Genomic DNA, 15,676 nt, shown 5'->3' with positions numbered 1-15,676 from the left:
ATTTTTAGGGAATAGATGCAAAGGCTTTGGGAAGCTTCAGGAAAAAAAATGTTTTCATGCATTCCGAGAGATATGTATTTTCTTCTATTACCTTTTGTTGATACCATTTTCATCAATAAAGGTCTTTATCTAGCTGCAAAAGATACAAAGAAAATCCTTTTTATATCATAGTGAGAACTACCTTGATGTAGTTCCCCTGGCTTTGAATTATAATGTATGTCATCAGTAATGTAAGTTGTTATAATTTACTTCTGACATTAAGATGTTGCTTTAGGGCATATTGTTGCAAATGTATCCTATTCACTTTCTTGCCTTCCAAATGCCCTTCATGTTTCAGTAAAACAATCCAATCAAAACTAAAGACCAAAAACACTGTAAAACAAATCAAGCATATAAACGGTTCCTAAGCATTCTTGTTACATTTTAGCCCTTCAGCCAGAGGCTCTTAAATGTCTTAAACTGTATATAGTAGTTTAACTTAGCAAACTGACCACAGAAAATGTCATCAGTGCACACTCTTTTTAGTTAGGTTCTTAAGGACTGTACCCTCAAAAGACCTGGAGGATACTGGAATTATTTGGAGGACCAGAAGCTGCTTCAGGTAGAACTCTCTTAGAACATATCCAAGTTGGGGCACCTGGGTGGCTCAGATGGTTAAGCATCTGCCTTCGGCTCAGGTCATGATCCCGGGGTCCTGGGATCGAGTCCCACATTGGGCTCCGTGCTAGGCAGGGAGCCTGCTTCTCCCTCTGCCTCTGCCTCTCTCTCTCTGACTTTCATGAATAAATAAATAAAACATTAAAGAAAAAAAAAAGAACATATCCAAGTTTAATTACCCATGTCCCTTCCCCTTGTGCCAGCTTGGGGCAAGAGCCTTGAGTCTGTGACCTCATTCTGGAGCCAGCAAGCAAGAGTCCTGCACTTTTGCACTGAGATGTTCCCAGTTAGATAGGGACTACTTTGGAAGGATATGGATGTTTGTGGTTGGTGGCAGAAGCATTAATTCAAAGTTGTTAAGGAGTATTCCACTTGTGCTGTGTCTGGAACAAGGATTTTTATTATTGTTGCTAATAGTGATAAATTTCTGGAGCAGGATATAAATTCACTGTAGGAAAATACTGCCAGATGTTTATTGCAAAAATATCATGCCGCTAATGGTTGAAGTAGTGAAAAAGTTGTTTCTGTAGTGACACTTTCCTTCCAGGGTCCAAAAGAGGGCTTTTAACATTAACAAATGGAATGATTTAATATTAATTCTTAAATACCCTATTCTCAGACAAACAATTTAAAAGAGAATATGTTTGTATATATGTATGTATGTATGTATGTATAGTTTTTCACATTACAAAATGACATCAGAGCCTGAGTCCTTTAAGGTAACATCTTCACAAATTTCTGATTATTTCATGTATTTCATAGTATGTATCAAGCACCTGTTTAGTACAAAGCACAGTACTCTACTGGGTACTGGGGATATACCAGTGATTGGCATAGACATGGTCCCTGGCCTCATGGAGCTAGCATTCTACTTGGGGCAGTCAGACAATATACAAGTAAAGAGATAGACAATACACTTTCAGATGGTGATGAACACTATGAAGAAAATGAATAGGCTGACGTAATTCAGAGTGACTGAACTTAAATGTTGATTTACAGGATCGGAAAGGCTTCTTAAAGAGATATTATGTGTACTGAGATGCAAATAGCCAAAGAAATTTGTTCAGAGTTAACTGAAAAGGCAGGGAGGGAACAACTTTGGCTTAAATGAAAAATAGGAGGGGGAAGGTCATGATGTCCAGGGAACAAAAGGAAGTTGATGCAATAGGTAGACAGGGGCAGATAAAGCAGAGGCTTGTAGGCTATGGGAAAAAGTATGGATTTTGCTCTGAATGTAATAGGACACTGTTGAAGATTTAAGTGAAATTAATAGCATCAAGCATCATTTTCCAACTGTTCCAACCTTTTTAAAGGTTACTCTGGATAGTCTTGGGTGATGGTATACGGTGCAAAAATGGAATAAAGGAGACCACCAGACCATCAGAATAAAGGAAAGATGGTGGTGGCATGGGCTAGGATGGTGGCAGTGGACAGAGAGAAGGGGCCAGATTTGGATATATATTAGAAGTAGAATTCTTAGAAGTTGCTGATGGTTTGTAAGAGACAGAATTCTAAAATGGCCCCTAAGGTTCTACCCCCTGGTATACATGCCCTGTATAATCTCCTTGCCTTGAATGTGAACAGGATCTGTGAATATGATGGGATAGTCAATTCCAAAATTACATCATGTTGATTGTGATTTCCTTACAGCAAACTGGAATAAAATTTTTCTGATGGCTTTGAAGAAGTAAGCTGCCATGTTGTAAGAGGGCCATGTGACTGGGACCCGAGAGTGGCCTCTAGACCCTGAGAATGACCTCTATCTAATGGAGGACCTTAGCCCTAAACCACAAGTCTGTGAATTCTACCAACAACCTGATGAGCTTGGAAGAGAACCCTATGCCTTGGATGAGATCATAGCACAGCTGACACTTTGATCATTGCTGGTAAGATCCTGAGTGGCTAACCAGTGCCTGGACCCCTGATCCATGGAAAATGAAAGAAAATGAATTGTGTTGCTTTAAACTGTTCAGTTGGTGGTAAACTGTTACATAGCAATAGAAAATTAATACATGATTTATAATGGACAGGTCAAAAGAAAGGTATAAAACAAGAGGAAGTTCAAGATTTTTGGCTTGGTGCCTGCCATCCTCTCCAAAAAAGAAAATAGCTGATTCTGGGGCTAAGTCAGAGAAAGAACAAAAAGAGCACAGATATCTTTTTGTGCCAGAAAGGAAGGAAGTACTCAACGAATGAGGGGGGATATGTCAAAAGGGACATGGGGCCAGTCTAAAGGGGACTCGCACTGGCCAACTCTAAGACCACTTGAACACTGAAATTAATTATAAACTAATGATTTACAACCCATTAAAAGAAATAGCAATTCATAGGTCCATAAAATATGAGTAAGTGAAGAGATAATAAATTAGGGAGAAGGGAAAATTCTTCCTTAGAGCAGAATGCTAATACATTTAGAAGGAATCTTGGATATAGAAGACTCAGCATTTGATAAACATCATAGTCATGACTGACTCAAGTGGAAGGTATGAAAGGATGCTAAGGCTGCCGGGGGGAGACTTGATGTGGGGCACCAGATCAGTCATGGTTCAAGCAGAGAAGCAGAGCCATCAAGAAATAATATATATGTATATATATGAAATATATATGACTTATAGACATATGATACATATTTTACATATAATTTTAAATATATATTTATAAATATCATATTGTATATTTACATGTTATATCATTTATATTATGTATTTATTACATATAATTTATAATTATGGTAATTATAATGCATATTTATACTATATCTATCTATCTCATACACTTGCAGGAAGATTTGGCCTTCTACAATTGTGGAAACCAGTTAAACAGGTTATGCAGGCTGCTGTCTCAGGCCCTGCAAACTCCAGCATCACACTGAGACGTTTTATGTCTGGAGTTTCATGTCCAGTAAGAAAGGGAAAAATGGATGTAAAGAAGTTGGAGCACAAGGGAAGCAAGAATAGCTGGAACATGAGCAGAAGCTGCAGACCATGATGATGGCCTGAAACCTGAGTTAGTTGATAGCGTGTGTGTCCTGCGGAAGTCAGAACCCTTCACCCCTGCCCAAGCATCAGAGAAACTGAAAAGGGAACCAGGGAGAAGTTGTAGACCTGGCTGCCACACAGCAGTGAGGAAAGCCAATAGGTAAGTGACAAGGTGTGAGAGTACAGAATGGCTATTGCTTCACTTCTACTCTCTAAGTGACCCACAGGAACTGTATATGGCCCAGCATAATCACAAACATTCTGGAAAGTGTAGTTCAGCCTAGCCAAGTTGATGCACTACAAAGCCCTTATAGCGGGATACAGGCATAGATGTATCTTTCCACAAAATACTTATCATTTATAAAGGGGAAAGTGATTTTAAGGTGGCAAAACTTGGCAGACATCAACTTATGAAGGCTTACATCACGTCTCGTGGGAAGGATTGTCCTGATGCCCTGAGAACGATATAACTTCATTTCTCTCGTATTCTTTGTATGAACCTGGGGAAGAATGCATAACCCTCATCTGCACTTGGGGAAACTCAGGCTGAGTGCCATTCTATGGAATGAAAGATCCTTACTCTTTAAACACCAAAGACATAAAAGGCAGGGAAAGGTTAAAGAACTGTTCTAGATTTAAAGTGACATCAGAACTAAATGAAAACATGACCCTGGATGTCATCACGGAGCAAAGGGGAAAGAAACTTGACTGAGATAGTTGGAAAAATAAATGGATTTCAGATTTAAAAGTAATCAATCAATGTAGATTTCCTGTTTTGGATGGTTGTGTGGCAGTTTTGTTGGAGAATGTCCTGATTTTGGAAAACACACACTGCAGTATTTAAGGAGGAAGTGGCACCATAGCTGCAAGTTGCCCATAAGTTGACCAGGAAAAAAAAATGATAATGGAATGTATGTTATATGTATTCACAGACAGCGAGAGAGAGATGGAACAAATGTGATAAAATATAAACAATTGGGGAAGCTAGCTAAGGAAGATTTGGGAGTTCTTTGTACTGTTTTTGCAAATTTTTTTATTAGTTTAAAATTGCTCCCAGTTATATACATATATATGTATATATGTGTATATATATATGTATATGCTCCCAATTATTTATATATAATGAATTTATATATATATGTGTGTGTGTGTGTGTATATATATATATATATATATATATATATAATGAAAAACACAATAAATACTGACCATGAGTTTTCCAACTGTTGCTGCAAATTGGGGGCTGAGAAATGGAGAACTAATAGGAATATTTGGTCTCAAGGAAGGGTTTTTAAAAAATTGGTTGATAGAACTTTTTGTATGTTCCTGACAATATCATAAGCAACTAAGGAGAACACAAAGAAAGTAATTTCAGGAGTAAAATCCTTGAAAAGCACCAAAGGGATGGTGTCCATGTGACAAGTAGATGGGATGATCTTTGTGAGAAGCAGAGATGTTTGTTCTTTGAAACAGAAAGGAAGCAGTAAATTTAAATCCAGATTCTGGGAGGATTTACTAAATATATAATACTTAAAAGCAGAAATGTCCCCAGCCATGATGGTTAGTAATTAATCAGAAAAAAGGATAAAGCAAAAATAAATTATGTTACAGGATTTCTTTTCCTTTAGTACCCACCATTCTTGGTCACACTGCTTTGAAGAATAAAGAGGTAGACCAGATGAATGAAGAGTGGTGGGCAGCAAAACAAAGTTTATTGAGTGATACTAAAGCAAAGTTTATTGAGAGTACAAAGCTCCCGAAGAGGGAGGAGACCCAAGAGGATTCCCACTGGAGTTTCTAAGTCTAGGGGTTTTTACAGGCTTGTTGGTGGGCTGATTTAATCTGATTAACCCTCCATGTGCCTGTCACCCAATCAAGTTTTTGTTATCTACCTATCACGTGGGAAAGGGTAGAGGGCTCCTTCCAGGGTAGTGTAAAATCCTTTTAAGGGTGGTTTCCTCTTAGGGCAGGGGCCCCCTGTCCCTGCCTGCCTTTCTCCCAACTATCCTTCATTAAATGATTATTACTATTTTTATTTTTTTTAATTTTTATTATTATTTTTTAAGGTTTTATTTATTTATTTGTCAGAGAGAGAGCACAAGCAGGGGGAGTGGCAGGCAGAGGGAGAAGCAGGCTCCCCGCTGAGCAAGGAGCCTGATGCAGGACTCAATCCCAGGACCCAGGGATCATGACCTGAGCTGAAGGCAGACACTTAACCAAGTGAGCCACCCAGGCGCCCGATTGTTATTATTTTTTTATTTTTTTAAAGATTTTATTTATTTGAGAGAGAGAATGAGATAGAGAGAGCATGAGAGGGGGGAGGGTCAGAGGGAGAAGCAGACTCCCTGCTGAGCAGGGAGCCCGATGTGGGACTCGATCCCGGGACTCCAGGATCATGTCCTGAGCCGAAGGCAGTTGCCCAACCAACTGAGCCACCCAGGTGCCCCGATTGTTATTATTTTTAAAGATTTATTTATTTTTTTGACAGAGAGCTAGAGAGAGAGCACAAGCAGGGGGAGCTGGAGAGGGAGAAGCAGGCTCCCTGCTGAGCAAGGAGCTGGATGTAGGGCTGGATCCCTGGACCCTGGGATAATGACTTGAGCCGAAGGCAGATGCTTAACCGACTGAGCCACCCAGGCACCCCTAAATTATATTATTTTTTAAAATGAAAAGAAGTCTATGCCAGTTCTGGGGAAGTTTGTGTGATCCCACCCAGTCAAGTTACCCAAAGAGTTGATGATTTAGGCTTTGGCTCCATTCTGGACCTCTCAGCAAAGGGGAAAACTAATTTCCATTTGAAGCAGAAAAATGCTTTGGTTAGAGAATGTGGGTGACTGTCTAGTGGAAAAGATAATTGAGGAGTTACATTTCAGTGTCTTTTGTACAAAATTCTTGAGGCTTTATTGAGATCTGTCATTGAATCATAATCTTTTTCACAAATACCATAAAATTTTAGCATTTTAAAACTCTGTACATTGAAATTAGTTGCTATTTTCACTTACTCATCAAAGCATAGTTGTTGTTTTTTATATAAATCTACCCAATTATCCTTCTGGGGTATTGATGAATTTACCAATGTTCCTTCCCCGCTGTGTACATTTTTCTCTGTTTAAGTTTCAGCTTAAATACATATAATTATTCTCTGTTTTATAAATAGGCTGTTTTTAGACTCTTTGCTAACAAAGGAAATTGTATCTTTTAGAAATGTGTACATAATGTTACCTCCACTGGCCTTGTGAATTGCATATTGGTGGTACCAGAGGGCTCTGGTTTAAATCTCAGCTCTACCATTTACTACTTTCTTGACCTTGGAGAATATATTTATCTTCTCTAGCTTGAATTTCCTAAAATGTAAAATACAGGAGGAGTTATCCCGTGCTCCATTTGAGTGTACTGCTTTTTATAATTCATCCTTTCCCTGGGGTTACACTAAGTATTTTAATTCTTCTCCTGGGATTTTACTATGTAATTAGTTTAAATCATGTGTATTAAGGTCATTGAGACTTAATACTAAGGCAGAAACAAACAAACTCTTTAGGAAAGCAGAGACTCTTTAGAATTATCCATCCAACCCACATTTACCTCTAGGGGTTTTCTAGTTGTTTTTATGTTATTTAGTAAATAGTTAAGCGCTAATTTTAGGACCTAATCCTGCATAAAGTGGTCCTGCCCTGCGGAGCCTACATCACTGTGATGTTGTGCAGATTAAATGAGGGCGGGAACATGTAGCACCCTCCTGAGGCTTCTGACACATAGAGTGCTGTTGGTAAATGTTAAAGTTATCATTATTATTGGTGGTGGTTATTCCTGATCTTCCCTTTTACTAAATATCATGCTATTCTCCAGAATCCATACAAATAATATGCTTCCCTTGGACAACCAAGTTTGGAAACCGATTTTATAACAAAAGGTGTAAAATACCTTGAATAACCTTCACAAGGACACAAGGACTCCCAAGCTAGGAAATGTCACCAGCAACAGCAAAACCCAAGTCTTCTGATTTCTTTTCTAGTCCTCCCTAGTAGTGCTTTTAGTAGAGATACCCTGTTGTGTTCTGACACTGCTTCCAATCTAGTCTTTAAGACAGCTTCTCATTACCCTAGTTCAATTGGGGGATAAGCCTATCACACTGCTTAGATCACCGCACAGAATATCACCCAAGTGAGAATTCATTTGTTTCTTACTCTTCCACCCAATTCCATTCTCTCACTAACAATGATAGATGTACATTTCCTGTCCTTACCATTTCTTTCTCCAAAGAATTTAAAAATCTTATTTTTGTTGTCCCTGTCCAGTGTTAAACACAGTTTCATTTTTACTTTGCTAAGATTTTCTGACTTAATGGTTAAGTACTTTTGCTTTTAGCCCATTGATTTGATTAGCTTGAGCTTCTGTGCATTCCTAGAGGAGTCCCAGAAACTTTGTATTTTATGAAAGCCTATGTTTTCACCAGGTTAGAGAAATCTCTCACTATATCCAATATGGACAAAGGCATTTGTCTATATTAGAGATCAGCATGTAGACTTATGTTATTATGACTTCTGTATTAGTCATGAGAGGACCTCCAGGACATTTAGCCACACAGAAATGACTGCCTCCTTAGAAAAGCAGTTTAAACACAAATGATTATCAAAGTCTAGGAGTTTAAACCCTATTAGGGACCACACTAATGATGGGCAGTTTAAGTACAATGAGACCTGACACTGTTTTCCATGTAAAACCATTTGCCCAGCTTCTCAAAACTTAAAATTAAGAATCCTTAAAATGACCCAGGAGGTACAGGATTACAACACAAACAAATAGAAAGCAGATTTGTAAAATCATTCTCGATAAGATCCTATCATAGTGTGTTAAATTACTAGGTGAACAGAGTGGGAAGGCTTCAAAACTATTCTATTACCCACTCACTACTGTTCTACTTTTGCTGGCTCTTCATCACCTCCTGCCATGTGACACTAATTAACAATTTGAGATTACTGCCTCTTTAGGTTTTCCTCAAGTACCTGAGCTACAATTGGTCATTCTGAAGTTGGAGGAGATTTGAAGAGTTCTAGTGGAAACTTTCTGACTGGGAGCGATGCCTTTAATCTTTGGGGATTGAGAGAAGGAGGGAAAAGGTACATCTTGTGTCGAGAGTGACCATTGGACCGTGGATGAGTTATGATTTCAAGGCGAAGGGTGTCAAGAACTGATTGTTTTCCCCCCAGCCTATCTTGGGATCTTCATGTTTGAATTAAACACACACAAGAAATAGGATATTGTGTGAACCCCAATTATAGGATGGTTTATGTGAAACCAGAAGACCTCAGGTCTGTATTCAGCTGTCTTTTCAGACCACTAGTGTGGGGCAGCAAAAAATTTTCTTTTCCCTTCTAGGTTCCTGGGCTGGTGCAATAATTAAATTGCTGTAAGATAGACTAATAGGAGAGAAATAAATTTAATTTTGTATGTATGGAAGCCTCATAAAAATAGACTCAAAGAAGTAACCAAAGCTGGAGGCTTTTATACCATTTAGACAAAGAAAAAATAAATTTATAAAGAATTGACAAGAAAAAAAAAAAAAAGAATTGACAAGACCAAGAGGTTTAGTTTAGGGTAATAAACTGGTGAAGAAGTAACAGTGCTTGTTTATAGAGGCTTCTGGGCACTAAATTCCCTATCTCTGGTGATAAGGATGACTTCTACCCTCCTGGGACATGGAGGGTACCCTCACATGGGAGAGTTAGCTCCTGCTTTCAGGGAGGGAGAAGGCACGTCAGTGTCCTTTTTGCATTGGCTATTTCTCAGGTACCTTTAATTCAAAATAATCAACTGGTCTAAGTGGCATATTTTGGGGTGACATATTCTCTCCCCTTCACTAGCACAACTTATTTGTTTGGAATTTCTATAAATGACCAGCAATCATTAAGGCCAAATGAATCCCCAACTTACATATATGCTGAAACTGAGTAGTTTCTTTCTAGATGTTTCTGGTTGCAAAAGTCTGGAAGAATTTGCTGAAGCAGTACCTTTCTCACATTTTTGGTGCCCGTACTTCACTGATTGCCTGCACCATATTTAATCTGCCTTCTTTTAACCTGTTGGTCAATTTAAAAACTTGGTATTTCTTCATCAATTTATATGTATTTATTTATCAGATCATCTGAATTTATTGTGCTTATGCTATATACTAGAGGCTATGGAAACACTGAAGATATAGCAATGAACAATAACCTATCCCTGCAGTCAACAAACTAACAGTTTAGTATAGATGACAGACAAGTAACTGGCAATTATATCTCAGTGTTGTATGAGTCATGGCAAACAAAGTGTTGGAAGGCCGGGTAGCACAAAAGAAGGAACAGTAATTCATCTCTGGCTTGCGAAGTCAAGAAGGTTTCTCAGAGATGTGGTCTAAACCAACATCTAAAATCTTAGTCGGTATTTTAAGGAGAATTGAGGTAAAAGGCCAAGTGTCTGCAAAATCCACAAGATTATTTCATACTCATTTCTTCCTCGCATCCATGTTTATTGGTTAAATTGAATTACCATTTAATTCATTTGTTTTGGGAGATTGTTAAACAGAGCTGATCTGCTTACCACTTAATAAGAGATTTTTGAAATTGAAAATGAGTCAAGAGAAGAAAAATGGGTATCAGTTTAGATGCCAGATATTAGAGCTTACTCCTGGGCCATTAGCTTCAGATCTGTGTTTTTTAGATTCCATTTCTTACAGCAGCTCAAGCTCAAGAGTGGCTTGAAATTATCAAACTGGCTTCAAGAAGACACTCAGGAGGTTCATCAGCATGAAGCATCTTGCCATGATTACCTATACCTGTCTCTTCCGTTCTGTTCCTTAATGACAGGGTGGAAAGCCCTGACTTCTTCCACTGGGAGCTATTTCCCTGGACAAATTATTTAAACTGTAGGCATCATTGCCTGTATTCATACTATGGAAAAACACCTACTTACTGGGTTGTTGTAAGGAACACATATTAATTCTCAAAAACAGAGCAATGCACATAGTAAGTGCTGAATTTATATAATTATTTTTATGTGATTACAATTTATTTATTATCATTATGAGTACTAGTAGTATTATATAGAAAGTGATCTCAATTCATACTTCAGCAGTCTACAGAAAAGTTCTCTCAAATTTTTTTGATTGTATACACCAGCTATTTAAAAAAAAATTAATTTCAGGGTGCCTGGGTGGCTCAGTCAGTTAAATGGACAACTCTAGGTTTTGTCTCAGGTCATGATCTCATGCGTCCAGGGATTGGGCCCTGCCTAGGGCTCCGTGCTCAGCAGAGAGTCTGCTTAAAGATTTTTCTCTCTCTGCTCCTTCCCCAACTCACATGCGCCCTCTCACTCTCTCTAAAATAAATAAATAAATCTTTTTAAAAAAGTAAAATTTAACATACATATTAAACTCATATACATATTACATCTATTTTTATACTAATATATTTTTAAATTTAAAAATATATATTACATTAAAATTGGGGCACCTGGGTGACTCAGTCGGTTAAGCATCAAATTCTTGATTTTGGCTCAGGTCATGATCTTGGGGTCCTGGGATTGAGCTGTGCTTCAGGCTCTGTGCTCAGCGGGGAGTCGGCTTGGATTCTCTCTCTCTCTCCCTCACCCCCAAATAAATAAATACATCTTTAAAATATATATATATGTATATACACATATATATACACTCACACACACTAAAATTATATTGAAATTACACTGAAATGTATCAGATTTAAAAATAAAAAATGAAAATTCTAATTTCTTTTCCTACACATTTTCTTCCTTAGTGACACCCATTAGAGGGGGCTTAATTCATCCATAGTCTCTTGTTTCAGAGCATCCATTCTGAACAACCATTGCTAGTTATTTAAAAATTCTATATTGCCCAATTAATAGGCTATAAATATTTTGAAATGTGTGTGATACAGTGAAAAATGATCTCTTTCAGAGGGCTCTTAGTATTTAAGTCTCATTGGTGGCTAAGCCAATGTATAGGGTAGATTTCCTTGGACTACATTGTATTTTGATTCTTTTAATCAAATAAGTGGGAATTTTAGGAAACCAGATAGCAGAGGACACCAGAGACTGGCCATGAGGTTCATAGGCTCTCTCTTTGCTATGTGAATGTCCGAATGATACCTGTATGTTGCTAACACCGCTGTCATTTCTCTGTGTGGTGATGGTAAACTTCAATTTATCTGAAGCATGCTGGGCTCCAGAACTGGTAGGAGTCTTTGGTATTTGGATTCCTAATGATGACACAGTGGTTGTCTCTGCTCTAGGTTTTTCCAGGTTCCTATGGGCTACTGTTGTTGTAAGACTTTTTATTTCAACTCTCTGGCAAGACTGTAGCCTAGGTATATACTACCTAGGTAGGTAGTAAAAACTCAGGAGACTTAAAAAACAAACAAACAAAAAACAACAACAACTCAGGAGACTTTTGCTCATGTAAAAAAGCAATATAATCTTCCTTTATGTTATTTGGAAATGAAAGGGCACATGTGGAAGATGTTCATGTGTAACTTATTCTTCTTGGAACAACTGTGAACATATCTTAAAGGAAAAGCACAGTGACCTTGATTGTCATACTTTGCTTACCAAAATATTGCAATATATTTCTGTTCTCTGTTCTCCTAAGAAGGAAGAAAAGATTGCTAGAGGGAGGGTAGCTAGATGCTCAAGTTCCATCTGAAGTTTCCTCAGGATACCTGAAACACACCACAGAGTGAGAGACTAGACTTTCTTACCTTCTGTAGTAGGTGATGTGTACTTCTCTCCGTCAGAGCCAGATGTGACTTCTCATGATTTCAGCCATCTCAGGGCTTAAAAAAAAAAGTGATCAGCACAAGAGAGAATAAGAATTACACATCAGTCACTAATTCATAGCAAACATCAACCCCTTCTGGATAGGAATAGCAAAGATGCCCTGCTCTGCCTGTAGAGTCAGTTGTTTGGTTAGGCAACATGGCAGCTCTCCAGGGAAATCTCCCTTATCCATTATTATCCATACTTCTGAGTTTGCCCTCTGAGGAGATCATCTCTAATGTTCAAATTCAGGCTGACTCCCTTTCCAGGGGACACAGCATGTATACCCTCTTGTCTCTCCTTGTGAGTCTGAAGGTGCAAGATGAGGGGTGTGCTTCTGATAAATGAGTATAATCAGATGGTAGCTACTTTATCATCTCACTTCCAAATCTACTCATTTATATGCATCTGTACCCATATTTTGTACCTGTCTTCCGTGAGTATGGATAAACACCCTTATCTGTGCCTGAGGCATTCTTTCTAGGTTTGTTCTGCATCTCATCCCCTCTTGTCATATCAGGTGTAGGAGCCACTTTTGTTTTGTCCTCTCTACTCTACATCATCATTTTCTCTCTTACCCATGATTTATTCCCTAAAGGACACATATATGCTCTCATATCGCCTCTTTAGTAAGTATTTCTCACTCTCCTTCCCAACTAAACTTCCTGAAATTGTTCTGTGCAGTTGTTGTCTCTATTTTCTTCCATCCTTTCTTCAGCCCATTTCAGGATGACTTCAGTTCTAGACTCCTCCAAGAACACACTTGTTGTGAGTGTCATCAGTGACCTGCAGATGGCCAGGCCAATAGTCCCTTTTCTCACTGGTCTTATCATCTCTCACTTGCTTCCACAGCAGCTTTGGACACTGTTCATCATATACTCTTTTTCTTAAAAAACTTTCTTCTTGGGTTTCTTTGCATTTCCTGGTTTTCTAAATGAAAGAGTGCTCTAAGGCTCCTTCTTAAGTCATTTCTCATGTCCATTTACCCACTCTCTCCTTAGTTGACCTCATCAAGTCTCATTGCTTTACATACAAACTATTTGGAAATAATTCATAAATATGTATGCCCAGATAGGCATATTCCACTGTCTGCTTACTATCATCACTTAGATATCTTTTAGGCATCTCAAATTTAGTATGAACATCATGCTACTAGTGATTCTCTCAACATTTTCATCTAAACTGGCTTCTCTTGAGCTTTCCCATCTCAGTAAAGAGCACCACCCATAGCCAGCTTATACAACTTATCAATATTCTGTTGCTCACACCTGGCATCCAATTAATTTTCAAGTTCTATAAATTCTACCTTTAAAACATATCCCAAACATGTCTAATCATCATGATCTTTTACTTGAACAACAATAGCTTCCCAAGTGGTCTCTCTCAGGCAATACCTGTCCTTCCCACCTCTACCATCCATTTTCCACACGTTAGTTGAAATAAACTCCTAAAGATGTCCATCAGACCATCTTCCTATGTATCTGCACCATGTTCCAAACCCTCCAAAGACTTTGCATCATACTTAGAATCAAATCCAAACTCTTCACCCTGTTTAAAATGTCTTACATTATGGTCTGACTCCTGCCCACTATACTGATCTCATCTCTTTTTACTGTCTTTTTACCATTTGCCTGTCCCTTTGTTTTTTACTCCCACTTTAGGGCCATTACACTTATCATTCTTTCTCAACTTGAAAGTCATCTCCTCAGAGAGGTCTTCCTTGACATTTGGTCTAAGGATCACTTCTCTGTCACTTCAGGCTTTTTTATCTACATCACTCTTATCTCTATCTGCATTTTTTCTTGTTTATTTTTTGGTCTTACTCCAATTCTAGAATGCAAGTTGTGTGAGAGCAGGGATTTTCATATCTATATTATTGTATCTATAGATCCTGGAAAAATTTTGGAATATGCTCAATAAAATATTCTTTGCTCATGACACTTTTGGTCTTCAAAGCCAACAACAGCAGGTTGAGTCCTTCTCATGTTGCCATTTTTTCTGGTTCTTTTCTATCATCATATCTCTCTCTCTGGTGAACAATACCCAGGCAGGGTCCTCTGCTTTTCATGTAGTTAGATTGGGCCCCCCTGCATAATCCAGGATAGTATCCCCACCTCAGCGTCCATAACCTTAATCACATCTGCAAAGTGCTATTCACCATGTAAGGTAATATATTCACAGGTTCCAGATGATAAGGGTGTGAATATCTTTGCAGGCAATTATTTAGCCTACTATACCCCTTAAGACTCATAGTTTCCATGCTCTCAGTTTCTGGACTTCTTCCAGAAACTCAGGTACATGTTCGTGAGGATCCTATTACTGTACAAATCTAGATGGTTTTAGGGCCTGAGGAGATGTGCCTGTAGGTATCCTGCCTCAATGCCTGTAAATTAGTGTGTTGGGAAAGGTGGGTGGGCTGACACAGAACAATCATAATGATTAAAATGATCATTTGAAATGTTATTCCGCTTTTATCATTTTAAAAATATAATATTTAGAAAAATCAGCTGCTACCTTTATATGAGGTGGCTTTTTATATCTAATTCTCAAAGCAACCTGGTAATTATGAAGATGAGCACTGCACAATGAGATTTAATTTCACCAGGATAATAACAAGAGAAAAAAATATTCTTTTTTTTTTTTTTATTTTCAAGGAAGATTGGGAATTACTCCTTCCCATCCTCCTTTGTGGTTTCTAGGCTGTGCTCCTATAATGGATTTTTATCTATTTTATAAGTAATTTCCTTAATATTTCAATGGTCACAGATAGTGAGGATTGCATGTCTCTTCAGGAAACATATATTTTATCAGCGCTGTCACAATCTAGAGTCTCAGAGCTTGTAGACTGATGTTTTTGCCCATTCTTGCTATCAGACACATAGCATAGAAATAAATGTGTTTGTCTATTTGAGACTTTAATGAAATTGAAAACGTAGTAACATTTTTCAATGTCAATAAACTCATTTTCTTGTTTAGATGTTAATGTTGGTTTTTTCCTGAGGATTCCATTCTCTAATTGTGAGTCATGACATTTTTTTCTAGGTCCAAATGCTTGATTCCTGAAAATGACTTGAATTATGCTGGGTGGTCTTCAGCCCCAGAGAGGACTAGCTATTTTTATTTGCCTAAAACCTATGATATGAGGTAAAGAGATCAGAGAGGAAGAGTAAGTGTAATGCTTGAGCTTTACTAAAAAGTGTTTACCATGATTTTGAGGGCATAGGCACCCAGCA

At 38.0% G+C, this 15,676-nt stretch overlaps 1 long non-coding RNA gene across 1 annotated transcript in view; it reads left to right on the top strand.

Annotated features, from left to right (window-relative positions):
• Nucleotides 1-15,676, top strand: part of LOC123839453 (uncharacterized) — a 75,112-nt gene that overhangs the window by 24,244 nt on the left and 35,192 nt on the right. The window contains exons 2-3 of the long non-coding RNA XR_006789645.2: nucleotides 2,308-2,543; nucleotides 3,440-3,795. This is a non-coding gene — a long non-coding RNA (uncharacterized LOC123839453). The remainder of the gene's footprint in view (nucleotides 1-2,307; nucleotides 2,544-3,439; nucleotides 3,796-15,676) is intronic.

Source organism: Mirounga angustirostris, unplaced genomic scaffold, assembly GCF_029215605.1.
Source record: "Mirounga angustirostris isolate CCGP_5_RB_7025 unplaced genomic scaffold, mMirAng1.0.hap1 SCAF_3, whole genome shotgun sequence".
In the NCBI taxonomy this organism is placed as follows: domain Eukaryota; kingdom Metazoa; phylum Chordata; class Mammalia; order Carnivora; family Phocidae; genus Mirounga; species Mirounga angustirostris.
Note: the sequence above shows the minus strand (reverse complement) of the source record. Positions and strands in the feature narration are given on the sequence as shown.